The sequence below is a fragment of the Rhinopithecus bieti genome, unplaced genomic scaffold, assembly GCF_001698545.2.
Source record: "Rhinopithecus bieti isolate Rb0 unplaced genomic scaffold, ASM169854v2 scaffold_64399, whole genome shotgun sequence".
NCBI classification, from domain to species: Eukaryota; Metazoa; Chordata; class Mammalia; order Primates; family Cercopithecidae; genus Rhinopithecus; species Rhinopithecus bieti.
Window position 1 is genome coordinate 139,256 of NW_016824323.1, and position 13,112 is coordinate 152,367.

A 13,112-nucleotide genomic window follows, 5' to 3' on the forward strand; every position below is an offset into this window, starting at 1 on the left:
TTTTGTATTTTTAGTAGAGACGGGGTTTCACCGTGTTAGCCAGGATGGTCTCGATCTCCTGACCTCGTGATCCACCCGTCTCGGCCTCCCAAAGTGCTGGGATTACAGGCTTGAGCCACCGCGCCCGGCCGATAATGGTTCTAAATAGCCAGAAAATGGCACTTTTGATTTCTCCATTTTACAAGCCACTGCACTCCAGCCTGGCAACAGAGCGAGACGCCATCTCAAAGCAACAACAACAAACAAACAAACAAAAATAAAATAGAGCCCTTAGGATTTATTGATGGGTTGGATGAAAGAAGTCAAAAGGTGAGAGTGGGGTTGACTCCAGAGATTTTTCGTGAGCATCTGGAGGTATGGTGGTACCATTTCCTGAGCCGAAGAACACTGGGTGATTGAATGGGTCAGTGCTGACACATGGACAGAAAAGACTGCCCAGTTTATGTGTGGGACTGAAAACAGCTCCTATATGGACTGCTTCTGGGTCTGGGTGCCCTCAGATCCATTCCCAGCCCTTCCCCTGGTCTGTCCTGGATCACAGTGACGCTGATCCTCAGTTATACTCCCTCAGTTCCTGTGTCAGTTGGCTTTGGCTGGGTTTAGCCAATAGGAGGATGACAGTTGACTAGAGGATGAGAAGGGAAAAACCAGGGTATTCTCTCCTCCCTCTGCCTTGGGTAGCAACTCCTGTCTTCAGTAGTGGCTGCATCTCTTCCATGGCTCCAGTTACAGACCTGTTGTGGCTTCAGCTTCCAGCAGGTGACCTCAACCCCTGGGTTCAGGTAATATCACTTCCTCCCTTGACCCTCCAGCCTAGAAGTGGCAGCAGCTTCCTGCTGTAGCTGACCTCTTGATTCTATCACCTGTCCAACAAAATCCCCCCATTAAATCTCTCTGTTATAAATATGTAAAGTCATTTCTGTTTTCCTGGGTTGACCCTGACCATGGGACTATAGGCTGAGGCCTCATGTGAAAGCCTGCAGGCTCAGGTGAGAAGCAAACACCTTGCACAACCCCACCTTGTGCAGACTCCCAGGCTCCAGGGTGTTTACCGTTCCCTCAGCCTTGGGATTTGCCCATTCCTGACCTGTGTGCTCATTGCCTCTGTTTGTCTATAATACCTGGTTTTCACGCATCCTTGGCAATCTCCTTCTTCAAATCCTAGCTCAAACTAGCCTCTTCGAAGCCTTTCAGCGGTGACTCGCCTGTCCAGACTCCTGCCTGATGCTTTTCAGCACCCACTTTGCTTAATGTGCCCTTGTTGCTTGGCTGTTGCATACTGTCTCCTATCTCTGTGCTTTGCAGACCGTCTCATCTACCATGGCTCACAACTCCCTTCTCTGACTCCTACTCAGCCTTCCAAACCTACTTTCAGTGTCACATGTTCTGAGAAGTAAGTTTTTTCTGGCAGGATCCCTCCCCAGACTGAGATGCACACTCCCTCGTTTATGCTACCATCACAATTCTTGTGGACACTGCAATAATTTTGTGCATGTTGGTTTCTTGCATAAAACTGCTAGCTCCTTGGAGGCAGGAGCTAAGTCACAAACTCTGGTCTGGGAACCAGAAGTCCTCATTAACTCTTTGTTGAATGATGGCTGCTGGACACATGGATGACCACAGGTTTTTTTTTTTTTTTTTTTTTTTTGAGACGGAGTCTCGCTCTGTCGCCCAGGCTGGAGTGCAGTGGCCGGATCTCAGCTCACTGCAAGCTCCGCCTCCCGGGTTCACACCATTCTCCTGCCTCAGCCTCCCGAGTAGCTGGGACTACAGGCGCCCGCCAGGTCGCCCCGCTAGTTTTTTGTATTTTAGTAGAGACGGGGTTTCACCATGTTAGCCAGGATGGTCTCGATCTCCTGACCTCGTGATCCACCCGTCTCGGCCTCCCAAAGTGCTGGGATTACAGGCGTGAACCGGTGCTCCAGTGATGCCCTTTTACGTCTAATCACTTCCTTGTGCATTTCCTAAGACCATGGTCATTATCTTACATAACGAAAGTACAGTTCTCAAAGTCAGGAAATTAAATGTTGATATACTACCATTATCTAATCCATAGACTAGATTCACGTTTCACTAGTTGTCCCAAATCTGTCCTTTCTGGGAAAATTTGTTTCTCCCTTCCCAGGATCCAATCCATGATCACATGCTACATTCAGTTGTCAAGTCTCGGAGTTTCCTTTTTTTTTTTTTTTTTTTTTGAGATGGAGTCTCGCTCTGTCACACAGGCTGGAGTGCAGTGGCGCAATCTTGGCTCGCTGCAACCTCCGCCTCCCAGGTTCAAGCAATTCTTGGCCTCAGCCTCCCGAGTAGGTGGGATTACAGGCGCCAGCCACCACGCCCGGCTAAATCGTTTGTATTTTTAGTAGAGATGGTGTTTCACCATGTTGGCTAGGCTAGTCTTGAACTCCTGACCTTGTGATTCACCTGCCCTGGCCTCCCAAAGTGCTGGGATTACAGGTGTGAGCTACTGTGCCCGGTCCAGTTTCCTTTCATCTGTGGCAGTTCTCTGGCCTTCCTTTGTCTTTCAAGACCCGTTTTTTTATTTTTTTTTGAGATGTAATCTTGCTCTGTCACCCAGGCTGGAGTGCAAGGGCACAATCTGGGCTCACTGCAACCTCCGCCTCCTGGGTTCTAAGTGATTCTCCTGCCTCAGCCCCCCGAGTAGCTGGGATTACAGGTGTGTGCCATTATGCCCAGCTAATTTTTGTATTTTTAGTAGAGATGGGTGGGGTTGCCATGTTGGCCAGGATGGTTTCGAACTTCTTTTCTTTTTTTTTTTTTTTTTTTTGAGGACTGGTCTCTCTCTGTCACCCACGCGGGAGCTGCAGTGGCCAGGATCTCCTCTCACTGCAGCCTACCTGCCCCCGGCGTTTAACGCCCAGTTCTCCTGCCTCAGCCTCCCGTAGTAGCTGGGACTACAGGCCACTGCCACCGTGTGCCCGGCTAAGTTTTGTAATTTTTTGTAGAGACGGGGTTTCACTGTATTAGCCCAGGCATGTCTCGATCTCCCTGACTCATGTCCACCCGTTCGGTCCTCCCAAAGTGCTGGGCATTACAGGCTTGAGCACCGCGCCCGCGCCATAAAGTGTTTAAAGTCGCCTGGCAGGACCCTGATTTTTAAGCATCTAAGCAGCCGTTTGCTGTTCTCCAGGTCAAATGCCCCCTAAGATTATTACTTCTCACCACGTTGTTACAAACTCTCTGTCTCCCAGACTTAGGGGAGGCGACCTTCTTTGCAGGCCTTGTAAAACCTTCAATAAACTACACGACAATCCACTTTGACCAACGCATATCTGCTTAAATCCTTGAAAAGTTAACTCATTTGGCCCCAAGTACCTTAAAAAAGCCAGGCTGTTACTTCTCCTAGTATTCAACTCTTCTCCAAAAGGTTTTGTATGTGCCTGTTAATGATTTTCACAAATAGTTTTTTGCCTTTAAGAGTTGGATTAATTGACATTTTAATTCAGCAGAATCACCCTCTACGAAAGAAACACTGACATGCAGGTGGGATTAGCCGCGCCAGTAGCGACCAGTAAGACCTTGCCAAAGCTGAAGGATTCTGAGCGGGTGAAAAATGCAGCCGTACGGCACCCTAAATCACCTCTAATTTTAGATCAAAATTAAAAGCCCTCTCTTCACTTCCATAGCAAGGAAAACTAGTTGGCCTAAGAAAGGAAATCTACCACTTTGGCTTTGTCTGGCTTGAGCTCCTCACTCTCTCCAGTTTAATTCTTGTGCCTTTGACTCAGTGGGCCTATGAACACTTCACTGTGCCCCAAGGCCCCCCTGTTAGCTCCATTTTTCTCCATTTGTTCCTGACCCTTTCGGAACTTCACTCCCACTCAAAACAAAACACAGAAAAAACTCAGCTATTAAAAGTTTTCGCCAGGCGCGGTGGCTCAAGCCTGTAATCCCAGCACTTTGGGAGGCCAAGACGGGCGGATCACGAGGTCAGGAGATTGAGACCATCCTGGCTAACACGGTGAAACCCCGTCTCTACTAAAAAAATACAAAAAACTAGTCGGGCGAGGTGGCGGGCGCCTGTAGTCCCAGCTACTCGGGAGGCTGAGGCAGGAGAATGGCGTAAACCCGGGAGGCGGAGCTTGCAGTGAGCTGAGATGCGGCCACTGCACTCCAGCCTGGGAGACAGAGCAAGACTCCGTCTCAAAAAAAAAAAAAAAAAGTTTTCATGAATAGCCAAACCTGGTTAAAATTTCCAAAACAAAAGAAAAAAAAATGTCGATCTGTTTCTGCTGAATCCTTTTTTTTTTTTTCAAAGGGAGTTTTGCTCTTGTTGCCTAGGCTGCAGTGCAATGGCGTGATCTCAGCTCACTGCAACCTGCATCCCGGGTTCAAGCAATTCTCCTGCCTTAACCCCCTGAGTAGCTGGGATTACAGGCATGTGCCACCACGCCCAGCTAATTTTGTATTTTTATTTTTAGTAGAGATGGGGCTTCTCCATGTTGGTCAGGCTGGTCTTGAACCTTCGACCTCAGGTGATCCACCTGCCTTGGCCTCCCAAAGTGCCTTTTTTTTTTTTTGAGATGGAGTTTTGTGCCCAGGCTGGAGTACAATGGCAGGATGTCACCTCACTGCAACCTCCGCCTCCTGGGTTCAAGTGATTCCCCTGCCTCAGTCTCCCAAGTAGCTGGGATTACAGGCGCCCGCCACCATGCCCAGCTAATTTTTGTATTTTTAGTAGAGACGAGGTTTCTCCATGTTGGTCAGGTTGGTCTCAAACTCCTGACCTCAAGTGATCACCCGCCTCGGCCTCCCAAAGTGCTGGGATAACAGGCATGAGCCACCATGCCCAGCCTTGAATCCTTTTGTTCTTTGAATTTTACTGCAGGAATCAGTGAAGGAGGGACCACAGCTTGTCATCTCCTCCAAGAATCCTGTTCTCTAATTTTTTATTTGAGACAGAATCTTGCTCTGTGGCCCAGGCTGGAAAGCAGTGGCACAATCTTGGCTCACTGCAAGCTCTGCCTCCTGGGTTCACACCATTCTCCTGCTTCAGCCTCCGAAGTAGCTGGGACTACAGGCGCCCGCCACCACACCCGGCTAATTTTTTGTATTTTTAGTAGAGACGGGTTTCACCATTCACAGGATGGTCTCGATCTCCTGACCTGTGATCCACCCGCCTCGGCCTCCCAAAGTGCTGGGATTACAGGCATGAGCCACGGCGCCCAGCCACACTGTTCTTATGAAAACCAGAAGGAAGAAAAGCCTATTTTTCCCCCCCATTCTGGGAAAGAAGGCCTGAAAACTTCAGGGGATTCAGGGAAAGTACAGGCCAGGGAAGGTTCACTCTTACCCACTCCTTACACCTGTGGCAGCTGTCATCCCTAGTGGACTGGATTTTCATAGGCAAAAATCAGAAAACCTCAGGAACCACTCTGACAACAGCAGAGGCCATTTACTGTGTAGCCTTAGCTAAGGAAACTCTTTTCCTTACCACTGCCCTGCAAAGTGAGCATTATTCTCATTTTACAGTTGTGGAGGCTGAGGTTCAGAGGCCAAGAAGCTTACACGCTCACGGAGCCAGGGAGTAGCAGAGCTGGATGTGAATCCAGGAGCGTCTAATCCCAACGCTCAAGACTTTTCCGTGAACCCATCCTGCTTCCCTTCCAGGTCTGCAAGGGAGGTCTGGATACAGGAGTTCTACATGGCATTGATGGCAGCTTCTACATTTACTTATAACTTTCACTGATCTAGTATAATACTTCCTGAGTACTAGGGACTGACTGTTTCTTGAGCTTTACAAATACAACCTCATTTAAGCTTCATTAACAGGTCTAGGGGTCTGTATCATTATCATCCTGTTTTACAAATAAGGAAATTGGCTGGACACAGTGGCTCACGCCTATAATCCCAGCACTTGGGGAGGCTGAAGCAGGCGAATTGCCTGAGCTGAGGAGTTCGAGAACACCCTGGGCAACACGGTGAAACCCATCTCTACTAAAAATACAAAAATTAGCTGGGTGTGATGGTGCATGCCTGTAATCCCAGCTACTCGGGAGGGTGAGGCACGAGAATTTCTTGAACCCGGGAGGCGGCGGTTGCAGTGGGCCAACATAGCAAGCACCACTGCACTCCAGCCTGGGAGACAGAGCAAGACTCTGTCTCAAAAAAAAGGGAACTGCAGTACAGACAGGTAAAGTAACTTGCTCTAGGTCACACAGGAAATAGTAGGGCTGGGAATTGGACCTCAGTAGTTCGGTTCTGAGAACATGTTTCCCACCTTCCCTGAAGTGCTATCCAGGAGGAGGAGGAAGCATACACGTGGATGCATCACAAAGAAATTAGAAAGCAGCAAAGTGGGCCGGGCGCGGTGGCTCAAGCCTGTAATCCCAGCACTTTGGGAGACCGAGACGGGCGGATCACGAGGTCAGGAGATCGAGAACACCCCGGCTAACATGGGGAAACCCCGCCTCTACTAAAAAAAAAAAAAAAAAAAAAAAAAAAAAAAAAATACAAAAAACTAGCCGGGCGAGGTGGTGGGCGCCTGTAGTCCCAGCTACTCAGGAGCCTGAGGCAGGAGAATGGCGTGAACCCGGGAGGCGGAGCTTGCAGTGAGCTGAGATCCGGCCACTGCACTCCAGCCTGGGCGACAGAGCAAGACTCTGTCTCAAAAAAAAAAAAAGAAAGCAGCAAAGTGAAAATCCAAAGTCCATGGAAAAGAACCCACCTTTTGCCTGACTTGAGTGACAGGAGCCTGTGTTGGTGGGACTCGTGCCTGGTGGTGGCATCACTGGGCCTGTGGCTAGTGTTGCTCTTCTCAGGGGGACAGCAGGAATCTTGTCCAAGTCGGCTCCTTGTCCCAACCACTTAGTGTGGCACGGGCATAAGGCTTCTTTCTTTCTTTTTCTCTTTACTTTCTTTTTTCTGAAACGGAGTCTCACTCTGTCACCCAGGCTGGAGTGCAATGGTGCCATCTCAGCTAACTGCAACCTCTGCCTCCCAGGTTCAAGAGATTCTCTCACCTCTGCCTCCTTAGTAGCTGGAACTACAGGCACGCACCACCATGCCTGGCTAAGTTTTGTATTTTTAGTAGAGATGGGGTTTTACCATGTTGGCCAGACTGGTCTCGAACTCCTGACCTCAAGTGATCCACCCATCTAGGCCTTCCAAAGTGCTGGGATTACAGATGTGAGCCACTGTGCCTGGCCGAAGGCTTCTTTCTTTACAACCTTTTCGATCTATGCTTCTTTCCAGTCCTGCCATTAAACCAAACTCTATCTGAGATAGACGACCTTAAAAATCTGCCCCCATCAGATGATGATGGATTAATCCCCACCTCAGGAGTGCTGTCCATCCTGCATTTCACCAGATGTAAATCAAGAAAGAGCAGCCACACTAACCACTTCTCAATACCGTGCTGCGTCTCCTCATCCTAACAGGGCTCCTGTAACCAGTGTTTTGACCATTGCCTGCATCTGCAGCCACCTCCCAAATCTCCCAGATTCCTCCCTTTCTGGTGTTCAGCGCTAATGAAACCCAGGATAATTAAATGGAAATTGGAGTTTCTCAACCTAGAAAACATGCCATTTTTACAAAGGGAAATTTGGATGTCTTTGTGCTTTCCTTATTGGATTGTTTTGGAAGCAGTGTGGGGACAGGAGTGCTGGGAGCTAAATAGAAAAGCAAGAGCAAACTTTTAAAGATACAGGCTCACACCTGTAATCCCAGCACTTTGGAAGGCCAAGGTGGGTGGATCACTTAAATCCAGGAGTTTGAGACCAGCCTGGCCAACATGGTGAAACCTCGTCTCTAGTAAGAATACAAAAATTAGTTGGGTGTGGTAGTGCCCGCCTGTAATCCCTGCTACTCAGGACGCTGAGGCAGGAGAATCGTTTGAACCCAGGAAGCGGAGGTTGCAGTGAGCTGAGATTGTGCCACTGCCCTCCAACTTGGGCGACAGAGTGAGACCCTGTCAGGAAAGGAAAGGGAAAGGGAAAAGGAAAGGAGAGAGAAAGAGAGAGAAAGACAGAGAGAGAGAAAGAAGAAAGAGAGAGAAAGAGAGAAGAAAGAAAAGAAAGAAAAAGAACGAAAGAAGGAAAGAAAGAAAGAAAAGAAAAGAAAGAAAGAAAAGAAAGAAAGAAAAGGAAAGAAAGAAAAAGAAAGAGAGAGAAACCAGTTCTAGCTAAGTGAGGACACAGGGAGAAGGCAGCCATCTATAAGCCAGGAAGAGAGCCCCATTAGAACCTGACCATGCTGGCACCTTGATCTTGACATGTGGCCTTCAGAACTAGTGAAGCTATACAACAGCAAATCATCAGGAAGGCATTCCATTTGGTATCTAAGAGGAAAATGTTTGTAGTTTCCTAGAAGGGGGATTTTGATACTAGTCTTTTTTTTTTTTTTGAGACGGAGTTTTGCTGTTGCCCAGGCTGGACTGCAGTAGCACAATCCCGGCTCACTGCAAGCTCCACCTCCTGGGTTCATGCCATTCTACTGCCTTAGCCTCCCGAGGAGCTGGGACTACATGCGCCTGCCACCATGCCTGGCTAATTTTAATTTTTTGTATTTTCAGTAGAGATGGGGTTTCACCGTGTTAGCCAGGATGGTCTCAATCTCCTGAACTGGTGATCTGCCTGCCTTGGCCTCCCAAAGTGCTGGGATTACAGGTGTGAGCCACTGGGCCCGGCCTTTTTTTTTTTCTTTTTCTTAAGACAGGGTCTCGCTCTGTCTCCCAGGCTGGAGTACAGTAGCACCATCTCGATTCACTGAAACTTCTGCCTCCTGGGTTCAAGTGATCCTCCCACTTCAGGCTCCTGAGTAGCAGGGAGTACAGGCGTGCGCCACCATGCCTAGCTAATTTATTTTATTTTTATATTTTTGATAGAGACAAAGTTTCACCAAGTTTCCCAGCCTGGACTTGAACTCCTGAGCTCAAGTGATCTGCCTGTCTTAACCTCCCAAAATGCTGAGATTACAGGTGTGTGCCACTGTGCCTGGTCTCAATTGTTTTCTTTTTTGTTTTGAGAGGGAGTCTCACTGTGTTGCCCAGGCTGGAGTGCAGTGGTGGGATCTGGGCTCACTGCAACCTCTGCCTCCCGGGTTGAAGCGATTATCCTGCCTCAGCCTCCCAAGTAGCTGTGATTATAGGAGCCGGTCACCTAACCCGGCTAATTTTTTTGTATTTTTAGTAGAGACAGGGTTTCACCCTGTTGGCCAGGCTGGTCCCCAACTCCTGACCTCAGGTGATCCACCTGCCTTGGCCTCCCAAAGTGCTTGCTCACAGGTGTGAGCCACCCTGCCCAGGGCAAATTTCATTCTTAAAAGTCCAGTAGGGGCCGGGCCCGGTTGCTCATGCCGGTAATCCCAGCACTTTGGGAGGCCAAGGAGGGCTGATCGCCTGAGGTCAGGAGTTCAAGACCAGCCTGGCCAGCACCGTGAAACCCCGTCTCTACTAAAAATGCAAAAATTAGCCAGGCATGGTGGTGGGAGCCTGTAATCCCAGCTACTCGGGAAGTAGGAGAATTGCTTGAACCTGGGAGGCGGAGGTTGCAGTGAACCAAGATTGCACCATTGCACTTGAGCCTGGGCAACAAAAGTGAAACTCCGTCTCAAAAAAAAAAAAAATTAGCTGGCTGTGGTGCATGGGTGACAGAACGAGACTCCAAAAAAAAAAATTTTTTTTTCAGTAAGAAAAGATAGATACATACATACATAAAGGGGTGTGTGTGTGAGAGAGAGAGAGAGTGAAAGAGGAAGCATGCTATAGTAAATGCTGTCAAAGAATCAGTTGGTGGATCTAGGACATAAAGAGGCTCATTAAGCGACTTTTTTTTTTTTTTTTGAGACAGAGTATTGCTCAGTTGTCCAGGTGGGAGTGCAAATGTGTGATCTCGGCTAATTGCAACCTCTGCCTCCGGGGTTCAAGCAATTCTCCTGTCTCAGACTCCTGAGTGGCTGGGATTACAGGCACCCACCATCATGCCCAACTAATTTTTGTATTTTTGTAGAGATAGGTTTCGCCGTGTTGGCCAGGCTGGTCTTGAACTCCTGACCTCAGGTGATTCGCCCACCTCGGCCTCCCAAAGTGTTGCGATTACAGGCGTGAGCCACCGGGCCCGGCCATCCATCTTTTCTACATACTTAATATTTTTAAAAATTAAACGTTGGGGGAAAGTAAGGTGAATATTCAGAAATGCAATTCATTGTGCTTTCTAGAGAACTGATAGCAAATAAATAGGGAATCATCTTCCCCTATCCTCAAAATAATACATAACACACAGCATATTGTACATGGTATGGGGGGAGGATGTCACAACCTTGAAGGCCCTCCCATGGAAACCAGAGAACCATCAGGGCTAAGACCTGAGACTTTCCTGGCCTAACTCAAATTGCAGACAGCTCGCTGCAGCGCAAGAGACTCTCCACAGTGTGATGGAACTCTTCCTTCCTTGTATTGATCTGGATCACAGCTCCTATTATCCAGTCACCTGAACCAGCCTCCTGTCCCTTTGTATCTGCCCACCTGAAATGACACTTCCTCCGTGGAGCCTGGTTTGAATTATTGGGTCTTTGTCGTTTGTCAGTTTGGCTTGGGGCTCTTCAGCTTAGGACTATGTGGTCATCTCCTCTTTTCTGCCCTGTACACTGGGCAAGGTATCTTGCCTAGAGCAGGCACCTGGAAGGGGTTTAAAAATATGACTGAGCCGGGCGCGGTGGCTCAAGCCTGTAATCCCAGCACTTTGGGAGGCCGAGACGGGCGGATCACGAGGTCAGGAGATCGGGACCATCCTGGCTAACATGGTGAAACCCCGTCTCTACTAAAAAATACAAAAAACTAGCCGGGCAAAGTGGCGGGCGCCTGTAGTCCCAGCTACTCTGGAGGCTGAGGCAGGAGACTGGCGTAAACCCGGGAGGCGGAGCTTGCAGTGAGCTGAGATCTGGCCACTGCACTCCAGCCTGGGCGACAGAGCGAGACTCCGTCTCAAAAAAAAAAAAAAATGATTGAGGCCGGCAGGGTGTGGTGGTTTACGCCTGTAATCTCAACACTTTGGGAGGCTGAGGAGGGCGGGTCACCTGAGGTCAAGAGTTGGAGACCAACCTGGCCAACATGGTGAAACTCAGTCTCCACTAAAAACAAAAATTAGCTACCTGTGGTGGCGCACGCCTGTAATCCCAGCCACTCAGGAGTCTGAGGCAGGAGAATCACTTGAACCTGGGAGGCGGAGGTTGCAATGCGCCACTACACTCCAGCCTGGGCAACAAAGCGAGACTCCGTCTCAAAAAACAGTAACAACGAAAAATAAGACAAAAAAGGTATCCACCCTTTACTGTCACCCACAAATAAAGTAGTGAAACAAATAATTAAATACTGAGACAGAATAAAATTAATTAATGGGGAAAATAGAATTAATGAAGTAAAATTAATGGGCCGGGCGCGGTGGCTCACGCCTCTAATCCCAGCACTTTGGGAGGCGGAGACGGGCGGATCACGAGGTCAGGAGATCGAGACCATCCTGGCTAACACGGTGAAACCCCGTCTCTACTAAAAATACAAAACATTAGGTGGGCGAGGTGGTGGGCTCCTGTAGTCCCAGCTACTCGGGAGGCTGAGGCAGGAGAATGGCGTGAACCCGGTGGACGGAGCTTGCAGTGAGCCGAGTTCACGCCACTGCACCTTAGCCCGGGCAACAGAGCGAGATTACGTCTCAAAAAAAAAAAAAAAAAAAAAAAGAAGAAAATTTAATGAAGTAAAACCATAAATCAATTAAAACATTAAAGTGAAATAAATGAAACAAAACAAAATAAACTGAAATGAATAAAAATAAAGTACAAGAAATAAAATGAAACGGAGTTAATGAAGCAAGCGCCGCGGTGGCAGGAGGAGACGATGCGGGTACCTGCTGGCCGGGTTTCGGCGTTTCCGCCGCGCTCTGGGCCCCGGATGTGGGCCACAGCTGAGGCTCAGCTGGAGGGCGGGTGGGGCTCCTAGCTGAAGGGCCCCTGGACTTGACAGCGTCCCTTGCCTTTCTGGGGCTCGCTGCGCCAACCGTGCCGCCGGTAGGTGGCGCTCTGGGTCCCGAGCCTCGCGCTGCGCCCGCGATTAAGTCCGCCTGGCGCCGCCGCGCCCGCCGCTGGGTCAGTCCGCGCATTTGCGCTCCGGCAGCCTGTGCTCAGAGAGGAACCCCGGTGGCCCCTCAACTCTCTGGGTTTTGTCTCTTTCCGTAAAATGTGCATGAAATACCCTTACCCCTTCGGCCCCGCCACCTGCGGTCGCCTGGATGCCACTGAAGACGAACCACGTAGTGGGTAGTTTAGGGCCCCTAGTGTCACGCCAAACACAGGGTATTCACCACAGGACATAAATGTGACGCTGGAGCGGGGCATGGCTCAGCCAGCGCCGTGCCCTTCCTCGCTGGAACGGAGGTTGTTCCAGATACAACTCAGTGTATCAGTGTCCCAAGTATGGAGTAAAACACGTTCACCTGCCCGGCAACCCCAGGGAAAGGCTATTTATCCAGAAAGTAGCTATTTGTGGCTTTAACCGGGATAAAATAAATGATGGCAGAGGGCGTTTGCGGGCGGCCCCAGCCGGAGGACAGAAGTCTGCGGCCAGCCGTGCTGGGGTGGGGGAGGGCCGGGGATGGGGACGGGGACCCGGGGCCGCTCACATGCAAATGCGGCCGGGACAATCCGGCCGGGCGCCTCTGCGCCTCCGGGAGGCCGAAGCAGGAACAAAGCATTAGCATTTTCTACATGTGAAAGGCCTGCATTCCTGGGCTGGGAGGCCGCCGGGGCGCCGCCCCCTCTTCCCATTCACACCCGGGACCACACAGAGCGCCTCTCGCGCCAAAAGCTCCGAGGTTCGTTTCAGCTTTTCTTTTCATCCGAGCGATGCATACGAAATGTAGATATTTCCCTAAACGCCGGCTTTGACATTTAATGCGATCCTAAGTAGTCTGAAATGTGGACGGGATTAGGAGGAGGCTGGGGGCCCACAGGGACACTTGGCCAAATCCCCCTAAATCCTCCAGGACAATTGTTTGTCACCACACGGATTCCTATTGCCCCAAATGAGGGGGCTAATGAACTTCGCTGCCTCCTCCCATCGCAGCCCCACTCCCACCCCAGAGCCTGCATTTCTGTCCTGTCCT

General features: G+C 49.7%; 1 long non-coding RNA gene across 1 annotated transcript; it reads right to left on the bottom strand.

Annotated features, from left to right (window-relative positions):
* Positions 1-453: 453 nt before the first annotated feature.
* Positions 454-11,893, bottom strand: LOC108522177 (uncharacterized). The gene is made up of 3 exons (XR_001883397.1): positions 11,859-11,893; positions 10,484-10,636; positions 454-863 (listed from the first exon to the last, which is right to left on the bottom strand). It is a non-coding gene; the product is annotated as an uncharacterized LOC108522177 (long non-coding RNA).
* Positions 11,894-13,112: the final 1,219 nt, after the last annotated feature.